General features: G+C 44.8%; 1 protein-coding gene across 2 annotated transcripts in view; it reads right to left on the reverse strand.

Moving 5' to 3' along the window:
- The window catches only part of SHROOM3 (shroom family member 3), a 105,642-nt gene that overhangs the window by 67,475 nt on the left and 25,631 nt on the right, over window positions 1-12,536 (reverse strand). The window lies entirely within an intron of this gene.

Below are 12,536 nucleotides of genomic sequence, written 5' to 3' on the forward strand. Positions count from 1 at the left end.
ACACCTACAGGTGCTCTCAGCCCAGCCCTTGCATTGGGAACTAAAGCCCGTGGTTGAGTAATAGCCTGGTCTTTCTTGGCTCACATACTGCCTCTTCAGATACTGCCTTTTCTCCTCTAGCAATGAGAACCAGTCCTTTGCTCCCCTGTATGGAGGGATAGTGCAGGGCTGACGACTGGGGAAAAGCTGTTGTCACACAGGTCCCTCTCCTTCTCTGCTGCTGCTTCTCACCTGCCCCGAGGGGAAGAGAAAGAGATGAAAACGGCAGGGAGAGGTATGGTGAAATTAATAAGGGAACACAAAAAGAAATGACAGAAAAACCACACAGAAAAAGAAACCCAGAGAAAGGCAGACAAGGGAACCTTTATGAGAGCAGGTCACCTTACTGAATCATACCTGATAACCTTTCAGTGCGTATTTTGTTCCATCTATCAAATTAAATTGATAATTTTCTCATAGAGGGTACTATAAAACATTTATGAAAAGGATTTAATTCCTTATTATATTCTGAAAGATAGTGGCTCAGTTAGGTCCATCATGTACCCATCCACATGAAGTTAAATAAGATTTTCCTGTAAGATAAGGGCATTTTTGCCCCACTGCCCCTCTTTCAGATCCTGAAGAAAGCAGGAATTATTTGACCTGTCATATAGTTAGGGAAGCTGAAGCACTGCTAAATTTTTAGATAAAGATCTTTAAAAAGCAGGTGCCTAAATTCATGGCCTGAGTTTCAAAAGCACAGACCACTTTGCAGTCCCTGCTGACTTCAAAGAGTCCTGCTCAGCCATTCACACAGTTTTAGAAAAGAAGGAAAAAGATAAGGATCCCTTCTGATTGAAAGCTTGGCCTGTAGGTCAGGGTTGGGATGGGAAGCAGGGCTGAGGAAAATAAAGGTGCAAGCACATTACAGGCTTGGCGTGAGAGCTCAGTGTAATCCATCAGTTTACGGTAATCTGCTGGGCTTGCTCTGGGGGGAAGGTGCTAATTTTGCCAAGTGAGCTCTGCCGTGCCTTCTCACTGTCCTGGTACAGTGTGTATTTGCTAAATTTATGGTTATTTTCCTCTCCCATGCAAGGGGTCTATGTCTTCTCACTGTACCAGTAACAGGAGATCAGTCTATCCTGAGCTTCATTAACGATGTGCTGAAATTCAAAATGTTTTCTTTAGAGAGTACGCAAGCAGCAGGGCAGTGCTCTCTTTTGATCTTCAACCTGCTCGCACTACTTCCTCCTCTGCTCCTTCCCTGATCGCTTCTGATACTGAACTCCTCCAGACATCCCGAAGAACACGCCACCATAAAACAGGAGGACCAGAAGCAAGGAAAGTACCAATAATCTCACTCCAAAACCAATATATCCACTCAACATCTCTAATTACAGATGGCCAGGACAGACTCACAAGCCTTGTGCTGGAGACAGGAATGTTTTTAATTGCATTTGGTCACTAGACTGCCATGTAGCCAATTGCTCTGTCAAATTATCCAAGTACGGTTCCTTCCTCCTCATCATCTACATCTCTAGAGCTGCTAATGCTGAAAGCAGCTACACCCTGGATTAAAGATCACTGTACATGCTAACCATGGCCTTGCTAATACTTCATGGCTTTTGTCAAACATTTCGGGCATTAAAAGATTTTGCCTTAGTGTTTGTCTTGATTGGATTAGCATCATCTGTCCACGCACCCATGAGACCCCATAGGGGCTCTGTGTAACACTGTAATTAAACAATAAAACACAACAGGGCAGAAATGGCAGGGTATTCATTCACATCTCATATCTAGAATATAAACCCTTGTCAACGGTACTGCCAAAAGGGAAGCGGATTGTCCTCTAATGCTTGCTCCATGGTCAGAATTTGCAAACTCCCATAAAATGTGGGAGGAAAACCAGGATCTGTCTCTGCCACTGGCTTCAGTTCAGGTAAGTGAGCAGGGTGATGCTAATATCCGACATTTCTGAGCACGTGCTATTCTTCAAAGTCCATCAAGCCATCATTTCTATTATAGTAGAGACACCCTTATGACTTCAGGTAAGAAGCAGTTGCAAAGGTATCTGTGATGCTGAAAATAAAGTGTGGATTTTGATATACACGACATGACAAGATAATGCATTATGTGACTGCAAGGAATTAAATAAAGCCAGTTAACAATGACTGAAGTGAAAGCACTCCACAGGGAAGGTGGCAGAACATTTTAAGGCAATGTAAATTTCCTTTTATTGCCACATAAAAGCTGCATTTAGCTTCTTAATCTGAGTTATTCTGCCTGCAGAAAACACAGTCAGGCTCTGATTCAGACAATTCTTATAGTAAGGAAAAACAGATGATCATCTTTTATAAATGCTGTGACATCTGCTTTTCAGAAGCATATCCTACTTAGGCAAATATATCAGTGAGCACCTTTACTGGTATCTTACACCCAGCTGAAACCTTTCTGTTGCTCAAGAGATAAAGCACAGGTTTTTATAAACACTGATAGCATTCGAGTTACCTGACCAAACCGAAGACACAAATAGTGCAGAAACTCTGGCCAGCTATGAAAGGAAGCTGCGTTAAAAACTTTAAGCCACCCCCTTACTTTTAAACGTAAAGCAAGAGGATTCGGAGTACAGGGCTTGGTCTTGGGTGACCAACTTCTTCCAAGTGGGCATAAGTCCCTCAGAAGGGCCTTTTGCCTTGGTCACTGGGTTTTCACATACGCAGGGCTCACTGCAGAAACAGCTCCTCTGGGAGGATCTCACCAAAGGTACTGACTCAATGGCCTGATAAACAGAGAACTCTGGGGGGAAACTCAAATTACGCAATTTGTGAGATAGTTGAGAACGTCCATATTTCTAAAGAAAAAAGGACGCTCTTATAACACAACTTTTCACTCAGTTATCCTACAAGCAAAGTAGTTTACTCCCGTCCAGCACTCAGGACCCTGGTGTAGGTGAATCCCATTTCTAATTTTGATGCAGCACAGAACAGGAGCATGATCTTTCTTATCAGCCTCCTCCAACACCCTGTCACCCTGAACATGGGAAGAATATCAGCTTCTACTTTTACCCTAATTTGGGAGGGTGCTTGAAGCTGGCACTGGCTGTTGAGCACGTCCCTACGTTTTGTGCACATGCTTAATTTGCAGCACAATCTGAAGTCCACTATAGTAAGACTCACACACAGGCTTAGTGTGACGGAGAGGCTTAGGTGCTTTCCTGAATGCAGGTGGCCGAGGTGTCTGTCTGACTGAAAGGGACCGTGACCCAACTTTCATTCTACAGGGATTTGCTCAGCAAACTGGGTTTGGCAGCCTTGCAAATCATAACCAGATGGAAAATTATATTTTTCCATCTAAAAGAAAATCAATTGTTTGCTGAGAGGGCACAAAGGTTCCCATCTAACATTCTACCTCCTTCCATCAGCGGCACAGTAAAATCCTGATTCTTTCGAGGCAAAATTACTTCGGTAAGGATGGCATCTCAGTGGCAAGCAACCGGTTACTTCCAAATATCAAACACAGAGGTGTTTTCAGTCCCTGGATCTCACATAAATCATTCTTCTGCAGAACTGTCTACCTGGATGATGTTATTTTGTTTAAAGCGGTGATACTGGTAGGTCTCCAAAAGCTCCTTCGCCTCTTGGAGGGGTTTAATAACAAAATGTGAAGTTTCACAATTCCACATCCAGTAAGCTCTTCACAAGCTCACTGGATATCATAGTGTAAAACTCCCGCTAAGATTTCTTTGGTAGCTTTCTTCAGTCTGCCTTACTGCCATTGTGACAAAATTTATGCAGGAAAAGGCTCCAAGTTACCTGTCACAGCCAAGATTTTTTATTCAGGAAAAAATGAAGGTAACTTGGCATTCATCACTTCCAAGACACAACACAAGAAAGCACTTTAGTGCTTATGTTAACCTGAAGTGCATGCCCAAGAGCTTTGCTTAAAGCAGGACCATTATTCCTTCTGCAAGTATTCATACATAACTGATGTTGCATTAAACCCCTGCCTGTTAATTTGGCATAATATTAGCTATGAACCTTCCTGTTTCCTGATGGCAGAGATGCTGCAGGATGACCTTTGGCCCCTCTGGCAGGAGCTGCCGATGTGCTGGTAAGATTCATGAAAGGCAAAGTCAGTGGGTGTGATGGGGGCACAAGAAATGTAGTAAAAGCAAGATAGAACGGCCGGACTCTCTTTGCAGAGGCCAGAAATTCAAGGTCTTATTATTCCCTAGCATACACTACATCAAGGGAAATGGACATACAGTGCACATCATTATTTCCCATATACTCCAGAGTAAATGAGAACAGAACCAGACTCCAAAATAATTGCTTGAGAACTGTTAGTGAACTTTCTCTGTAAGTCTCTGTAAAGCCCTGAGCCACCCATCATGCATACAGTATTAATTTTAAGGGGATAAATAATGCAGAATAAAGAAAAAAAAATCCCATGCAGTCAACCCACAACATTCCAGAGGTATTTACTGGGTGGGTTTTTTTGTCATTTTACAGGTTATTTAACAGTTTTAAACACTGTCCTGCTTGATTCATTAGTTTGGTCTCCAGCGAATAACCGGAAGGTTTTACAAGTCTAGAAAACACTCTACTATTATATTATTCTAACCCAAGCTGTAATAGTAGTGATCTGCGACAGTTTGATAGCTGCTATATATACAGAGTGGGAGCTTGGATTTTTTTCCTTTCCTCCTTTTTTTTCTTTCCTTTTGGTGAGGGCCGGGGGAAGGCAGCGACAGCCGATCTTGGAGCACGTTGATTTGTTCTGCTGGTGCCTCTCACCCTCCAGCTTGTCAGATGTATTTTTCAGCATACACTAAAAAACTAATCAAAACAATCCTGCGGCGCAAAAGGTGCGGGCAGCGACTTTCTGACACTTTTCAGGAATTGCCATCACTGGGAATTCTCATGCCCCACCACCCACCCTGAGTAACCTTCATAACAAAACAGGGCTGAATGCCTTCAGAAATGATTCAGGTCAGAGCAAATGTTGCTCATGTTTTATCACCCGGGAAACTCAGAAACTTTCCAAGAATGAAGTTATGGGAGCCGGGCAAGCCAGGGAGCTCTAATGTACTGTCTCTCGCAGACAACGAGGCCTCAGTGTCAAAGCAACAAGACCAAGGGCAGAGAGAGTGGAGAAGAAAGCCGCCCTGAGAACCTGCAGGACACTGGTTACAAACAGGTGGCTGAATACTAAAGAAAGAGACACAGAGAGAACAAGCAGCAAGACACAGGCATGAATGGAATATATTTTACAGCCTGGCATGAGGAATTTAAGGAATTAAGATGGTTCTTTTTTGTTTCCCAGCTTAGCAGAAATATTCAGGCTTTAATTATCACTCGTCTTGTTGATGGAACGTAAATCCCCAAGAATCCCCTTCTGGGGCACTCTGCAGTCTTTGACTTACCTGACACGCAGAAAGAATTTGATTTTGTGCCTGACATTGCTGTCAGCAAATAAGATACACTGGTGTTAGAGGTTTTAGCCTCCTTTGTTGATCTCAGCTTGCACGGTTTGAGGAGTTCAGGCAGATTGGCACTAAACAGAAAAGTCCAATGTGCTTTTGCCCTAAATCCCAGGGTGCTACTCTGTGACAGGAGTGCCTGCAGTCACCTCTCTCCCTTTCTCTGGCACATGGCCTCTCTATCCAAGGGGTTGATCCTGCGAGGCCGTGCATGCTGTCCCAACGCCAGCACGGGGGTAATCCAGATCATTTCAGTGGAACTACTCACATTCTTAAAGCTGATCATGATCTTAAAAGCTTTTCTGGATCAAACCAGAATATTTGGCAGTGCACGCGACTGAGTCACTTATTTTGGTGAGCCTTCCTATCGGGTCTGCTGATCACCTTCATGGCAGCACTGCATGCAAAAGGCATTTCTGAAGGGATATGCCTGCACTTTGCCTTGCACAATAAACTCCTGACGGCAGGCAACAAGTCCTTTTGCTTGAGCAGCCCAACAAACATCCCCAGTAAGTGACAAAGGCAATGAAAATATGAGTGGAGCATTTTCCAAACTCTGGGACAGGTCAGAGCCAGACTGAAGTGTAAATGATGCGGTTTTGGCTTGCCTTTAACTATGTCTGTACTTGTAAGTAGAGCAAACCTCATGACCCCCAGGCCTGGAGCAGCTCACTGAACTCATGGGGACTCACCATGAAAGGCATGTTGCAGGTCTGAGCCCAAGGTGAGTATTAACATCCTCAAGACTCTTTAGCTCAGGTTTCAAGGAAAATCTTCCTCTAATTCACCTTTGTTTCTGTTAGAGCCCAAGTGGGTTTAAAGACAATATCAGGTGAAAGATCTGCAGGGAGTTAAAGCCCCTATTGTCTGTCAGCCTGACTTTAATCCCGTAGCAGTGCAGAATGTGTTCTGGTCTTTGCTCTGCAGCTCTCGCTATTCTAACCACATCGCATGAGCTGTATTCTGCCCCATTTGCTCACCCTGTTTCCTCCAGCACGGTCACAGGAATGTGACTGAGAATAAATCTACCAAGAGAGAGACCTCCTCTTTACACCTCTAAGGCCTGATGTAGTTTATGTGCAGGATTCAGAGCAACTCAGTCTGTTGTTCCGGTGCCCTCTGGCAATCCACATTCAATGCAGGAGCCAGGTTTTATAGCATAAACAAAGCAGGTTGCTAAATAATTGAGCTGACAAACTGGTTGGAAAGGTTGTGCTTCCAATCTGGCAAAAAGGCAAGCTGGTCCCTTGACCTCAGGGACAAATTCTGCCCCTGCTTTTAGGGAACAGACATCACCACCACCCTCGGGTCCTACCAAAGTGCCAGGTGATAAAGGTAGGTGACCAATACGTATGGCTCTTAGAGATTAGGCCCTGAAACATCAGGAATAGTGCTTGGCTTAACCCAAAACCACATGGGTTAGCAGTCAAGTTCTTGCTTTGTTTTTTTTTTTTTAAGGCACGGGTGTAAGATGTAGGGACAATTCCCAAGGATCCTCTTTCCAGCCTCTACCCAATTCCTCTCTATTTCTCCAGAAGAAGGAACTAGCAAGATGTTTGGTATCTGCCTGAAGGAGGAGGAGTCACTAGAGCCAGTGGCAGAGCTCAGGAGCTGGGAAGGGCACCACAGCTGCGCACCATCACAGCGAAATCTTCCCAAAGATAATCGGGGAATGCTTTTCCTGGAATACTCTTAGAAACTTTACTTGTTCCTGCCTTACGGGAACACAGCGATGTACCGTCTCCCTCCAGCATGAACTCTGATTGCTTTGTTCAGCCAGCAAGCAATCACGGCAGCTATTATACTGGACTCTACATTTCCCTGGAGGGAAGCTGAAAGGCAGCGACACTGAAAAATAAAAATCTTCCCATCATGCAAATTTTTATCTTTGGTGAATCCATCTTGGAACGCTGGTCCCTAAGAGCAAATGTGGGTAAGGAACCTGAAACGTGACAGCACAACCTCAGAGCTGGCATAAGATTTACACTAGAGTAATTTTCATTAAAAAGATAAGATCCTTCAGAATTCTTAGGCAGCTTACGGTAACTACGAACCCTTATTCATTCTTTTAAAAAGTCATTTGTTACAAACTCTCATAACCCACCCACCCCCCGCCCTCCCAAGGGGTAAGTCAGATGAAAGATGTGTGCCTGTGAAGTCCCATGAGAGAAAATATTTTAATGACTTTGAAATTAAAGCGAGGTCTTCTTATGTACGCCTTAACTATGAAAAAATAATGCTTAGCTGTTAGGTCTTTTCTTGAGGAAAAGGTAAAGCACAAATGCAATGCCACCCTGGAGATGAGTGGCAGAGCTGGGAGTGGAATGAGGTCTCTCCTGTCTGAACCTAATGGAAAGATGAATAATCCCTGTAGAGCAGAGGAAGGCTGCAAAGACCAGTTGCACCACCTCTGACGGTACAGAACTGCAGCTATCGATGTTTGTCACCAAACAGCACACTTCGCAAAATTTCAATTTTCAGAACTGTTCTCAGTAACAGCTAGTGCTGTTTCATGTCCTGCTGCTGGGAATGATTTCTCCAAAGAAATTACTATTTTTCCATAACACCGGTCTGTTGGTGCAGATGGGATTCAGGGAATGCAGCTCAGTGCATAAATGCGTAAGAAACCACGTGACTTTCTGCTACTGAGTGTTGCTTTGAGAACTAACCTCACATACCTAATAGGCACAAGTGATACCATACATTCAAAAAGAGATGCATTCCTACTTAATGAGGTTATTAAAATGGCATCTCTTCATTTAATTGTGAATTAGTTCTTTGGAAATTACATGAAAAACGAAATCACCACGAAGACATTCCGACATCACATTTGCTTCTTATCACGAAAGATAAACAAGAAGAAGAGTCTTACAGAGGATGGAAGGCATTTGGTAAAGCTCATCTATTTCACAAGACAAGTCTCTTGAACAGCTCAAGACTGCAATGGCCTCTTTCAAAGCAGCTCACAGACCAGCTGCGCTGCTATGCCACTCACTGCTTTTCAAACACAAAAACGTCACACCACACGTCACTAATAAAAGAAACGTACTTGGGCCAAATAACCCCACACTGTAATTTCACAGGCAATACGCTTCTGTCACAAAGAAGCATGACCTGCTGAATCAGCCCTGGAGGTTACAGTGATGCAATGATGGCCGTAATGCCCTTTGGGCTGGTGAGGACTGCCTGATACCACAGGGCATACTTGGGGATTCCTGCTGCCTGAGGGCCTGGCTCTGCCTTTTGCTCTGCTTTATGGCAGCAAGCACTGTTGGTTCCTAACCCACGAGCAGGGCTCGTATGAGATACAACCATGAAGATAACAACTAGCAGTAATTAGAAGTCAGTGTCCTGATTCCAAGGCCAGTGCTGTATCCAGCATACCTTACTGCCTCCAGCTCATGAGCAGGGGGTTGTTCAGTTATTTGAAAAACATTTTGTCTTACTCCCCTCATTTCACCTATCTCTTTTCAACAAAGCATTGCAGGACTAGACCTGATCCAAAGTATCCACTGATAGGAACCAGGTCATGAAGTTGACCAAGCCATTTATTAAAAAAGGATATAGGACATTGCAAAGGAGTAGCTCCACCCTACCATCCACTAAAACAGAAATTCAGGATCAGTCATTAACGCCAAATAAAGCTGACATTGCTGGACCTTTCTCCATTATCTGGACAGCACATTCACTCCTCAGGCTGGCCGTTCCTCGGAGGCTCAGACAAAACTGGGACAAGGAACAAAGCACCTTTCACCCCAGAGCATGTTGTGGGTCAGGAGGTCATAAAACAGCTCAAATTAACCTCGCGACTGCTGCTAAAAAGTTCAGGGCCCTGGAAAATACTCCTCTGCACATCTCCCAGGGTGTGGTCAACGCTGGGAAGAACAAACGTGAGTGTGGGCAACACTTGGCAGTTCAGGCCTGCAAGCTTTTACTCACATGAGTAATCCTTATTGTCTGATTAATCCCACTGCAGTCATGAGGGGAGGGGGTGCCCATGTAAACCTGCAGAAGGAGGAGAAGAAGCCTTAGCGATGGAAACTGCTGAGACATACGCAGCGGTGCTTTTGCAGCCCCTTCATCCACTGTGACTTTCCCACATTTCCCAGTCCATCCCTTTGGTTTTCTTCTTTCTTTTCCTCTAGTATTTGTCCTTGTCAGTGAGGCAAAAGTCCTTGGAAAGAACTGCTGGTGGTTTCCTGGTGGCCCCACACATCGCAGGCTGGATGTGCCGTGTAGCAATGTCATCGTGTGGCATTGCGCCACGCAGGTGTGACAGGGGATGCAAAGACATAGAAGCAACTTTAGGAAAGGCTGGGATTAACAAGCATATTACAGGAAAACCTGTTTATGAGAGCTGTTCCAACTCAGTGTTACAGATCCATTAGTGGCTCAGGCTGTTCTGTTCTGTTCAGTCTGCACAACAACTCACAGGGTCAGCGCAGCACTTACTGCTGCCTCCTGAAACAGCATGTGTAGGAGAAGAGGCTCTTGCCTCACTACTTCCATCAAAGGACAAGTCTTACCTGCAGCCTGCTGGTATGTAAACTGCATAACGAACAAAATAGCCAAAAAGACGTATGGACAATATTCAAAGCAAAATCAAACGCCCTGTTGTTCCTCACTGTTTCTTTCCCTGCACAGTTGTCTTCAACAAGTGTGCAGAAAAATATGGCTTACCTTTGGTTTACTCTGAAGCAATGAATGTGCCCGCACCCACACACACCCATTCCTACACCATGAGCTGTAAAATGGCTTCCAGCCTTGTGGCTTATGATTTATCTTCAACTTCAAACAAACAAAGATACATGTAAAGGAAAGTACAAAGCTGCGTTTCCCTGGGTTCTCCTCTGCAGCCAAACTTCTTTATGGTACCCCCTGTGCCTTGTCATGTGTTCTTCATTTCTGGTGGAACCCCACGAGGGCTGACGCACTGCAGAATCCTCGGGGGTACTGAAATGCCAGAATCATAAGCGTAGAAGTGATTTTCAGCAGAGATCTGGAGTCAAGAGGCAAGACTTTCAGCCAACACCATGACTTACTGGGACAGCAGGGAGCAGACCATAGAGTTTCAGCTTCACTTGTGAAATCCTATAGATTCTAACACTCATGGAGAGTTACAGGTACCTGGGGTGGTCTGTTTACCACACAGACTTTCAGAGGCACGGGAAGTACAAACCAAGTTTGTAGTGCTCATGGTGCCAGCCCCATCGCAAAGACCAGTTAGGCAGTGGGGAAAAGGGGAAGCAGAAAGGCAAAAGTCATACACTGGCTGCGTGACCACAGCCCCCATCTTCCAAGTGCTGGAAAGTCATTACAGCTACTTGCCTGGCACCGCAAACATGGCATCCTTCCAGCTACATGAAGTTTGAACACTCACCACCACCACCAGCAACGTCCTGCATGCCTTTCCCTGTAACCGGTGGATTCCTGCTCCTGGGTTTGTGGGGCTGAATAGACCTGGGGGGTCCCACAGGTTGGATGGGAGAGAGAATGATGAAGAATCTGTTTCTCTTTTTAGCTTCAAAAGGCTCATTCTGGGGTGACTGAGGCTGAGGAAGGCAATATTTTTCTTCTGCTAAGAAGCAGTTCTCACCATCTACTTAGCAGGAAAATCTCCTGGGCTGTGGTTACAGCAGCCAAGTCTAAGTACAAAGACATTCCTCTGAAAATTAGAGAGAAAGACCTTATTTTTTCCTGTTAATTGCCATTTCATACCTTCAGGGGTGCAATGTATTTTGCAAAGTGCTTTGCACATGGTAATTAAGCCTCAAGACATCCCTCACCTTAGGAAGGACTGTCACACACACTGCCCAGACAGAGAAATCCAAATACACAACAGACAACATCTTACCTCTCTTCTCACAGTGAATACGTGGCACAGGCAGAAGTGAAACCCAGGCATCCTGGCCCCCTACTCATCTCTCCCTGACACCCTCAAAAAAAGGAGAAAACTCTTTTCTGCTCAGCAGTGACAATCTGATTCCTATTCTACTGCTCTCCTACCAGCCAGCCCTGCAAGGACAGAGGCTGAGAGCAGAGCACACAGAGACCAGAGTGTCCCTTCCCAGCCTACACAGAGGGGAGTCAGTAACACACTGCTGAAAAGTTCAGGCTGATATAGGCCTGTTCTGTGGGGAGAAAGAGGCTGTCTGTTTGCAGGCCAGCCAGCTTGCTGGGTAAGATACAGGTTTCTCTGCAACTCTAGGGCCCATTTATCATCAAAGGCACATTTATGTACTAAGCAATTGCTTTTCTGAGCAGTGGGTTTCTTTTTAGAGCAATGGAAGTTGACTGGGGAGTGATGGGATTTTTGACAGATCTTGCTCTTTCTTGAGGAGCCACCATTTACATTTCTCCCTCAGCAGTGTCACACAATGTGACAAAGACCAACAGGCTAGTGCTTTCCCTGAGTGCTAAGCTCCTGCGTTTTAAAATGACCAGCACTTTTCTCTAGGTTAAACGGATATCGCTTCACCAAAGTCACAAGATTTCCATCCCATTTGCTATAGGAGGTCTGGGCCAGTGGCGTATCTTTGCGTGCTAAGCCGCCCGTGCACTGCCTCTTTGCTCCTAGCCAATGCCTGCGTGATGCAAAACATCAAGTTGCACAAAATTGCCCCAGAGGAAACAGTTACCCATCATTATAGCAATCCAACAAGAGTCTGAAATCGTACACCTAGTAATCAGACTTTACACAATGTAACTACAGGCCTTTATTTCAATGCCTTCTATGAGTAAAGAGGTATACTGCTGATTTTTTAAGAATATTGGTTAATTACTCTTTCCTTAAGCTTCCAAGGGGATTCGAGCTGGGTAAACAGCAAAGAATAATACTAGCTGCCTTGCTTCCAAATTTAAATGATAAGTGCTGACAGTTTGTATTTTCCTTTGCCCCTAAACATTCACATGAAGGCTTGCTGTCTCTTTGCAGAGCAAAGAGATATGCCCATGTACTAAGACTGCACACAGGTCTTACTGGGGGGCTCAATTTCAGACACACCAAAATGCCTCTTGTCCTCCATGGTGCAGGACTGAACTGCAAAAAGACAATCAACCTTTCCCCCTCAGCCCC

Source organism: Phalacrocorax carbo, chromosome 4 (assembly GCF_963921805.1).
Source record: "Phalacrocorax carbo chromosome 4, bPhaCar2.1, whole genome shotgun sequence".
NCBI lineage: Eukaryota > Metazoa > Chordata > Aves > Suliformes > Phalacrocoracidae > Phalacrocorax > Phalacrocorax carbo.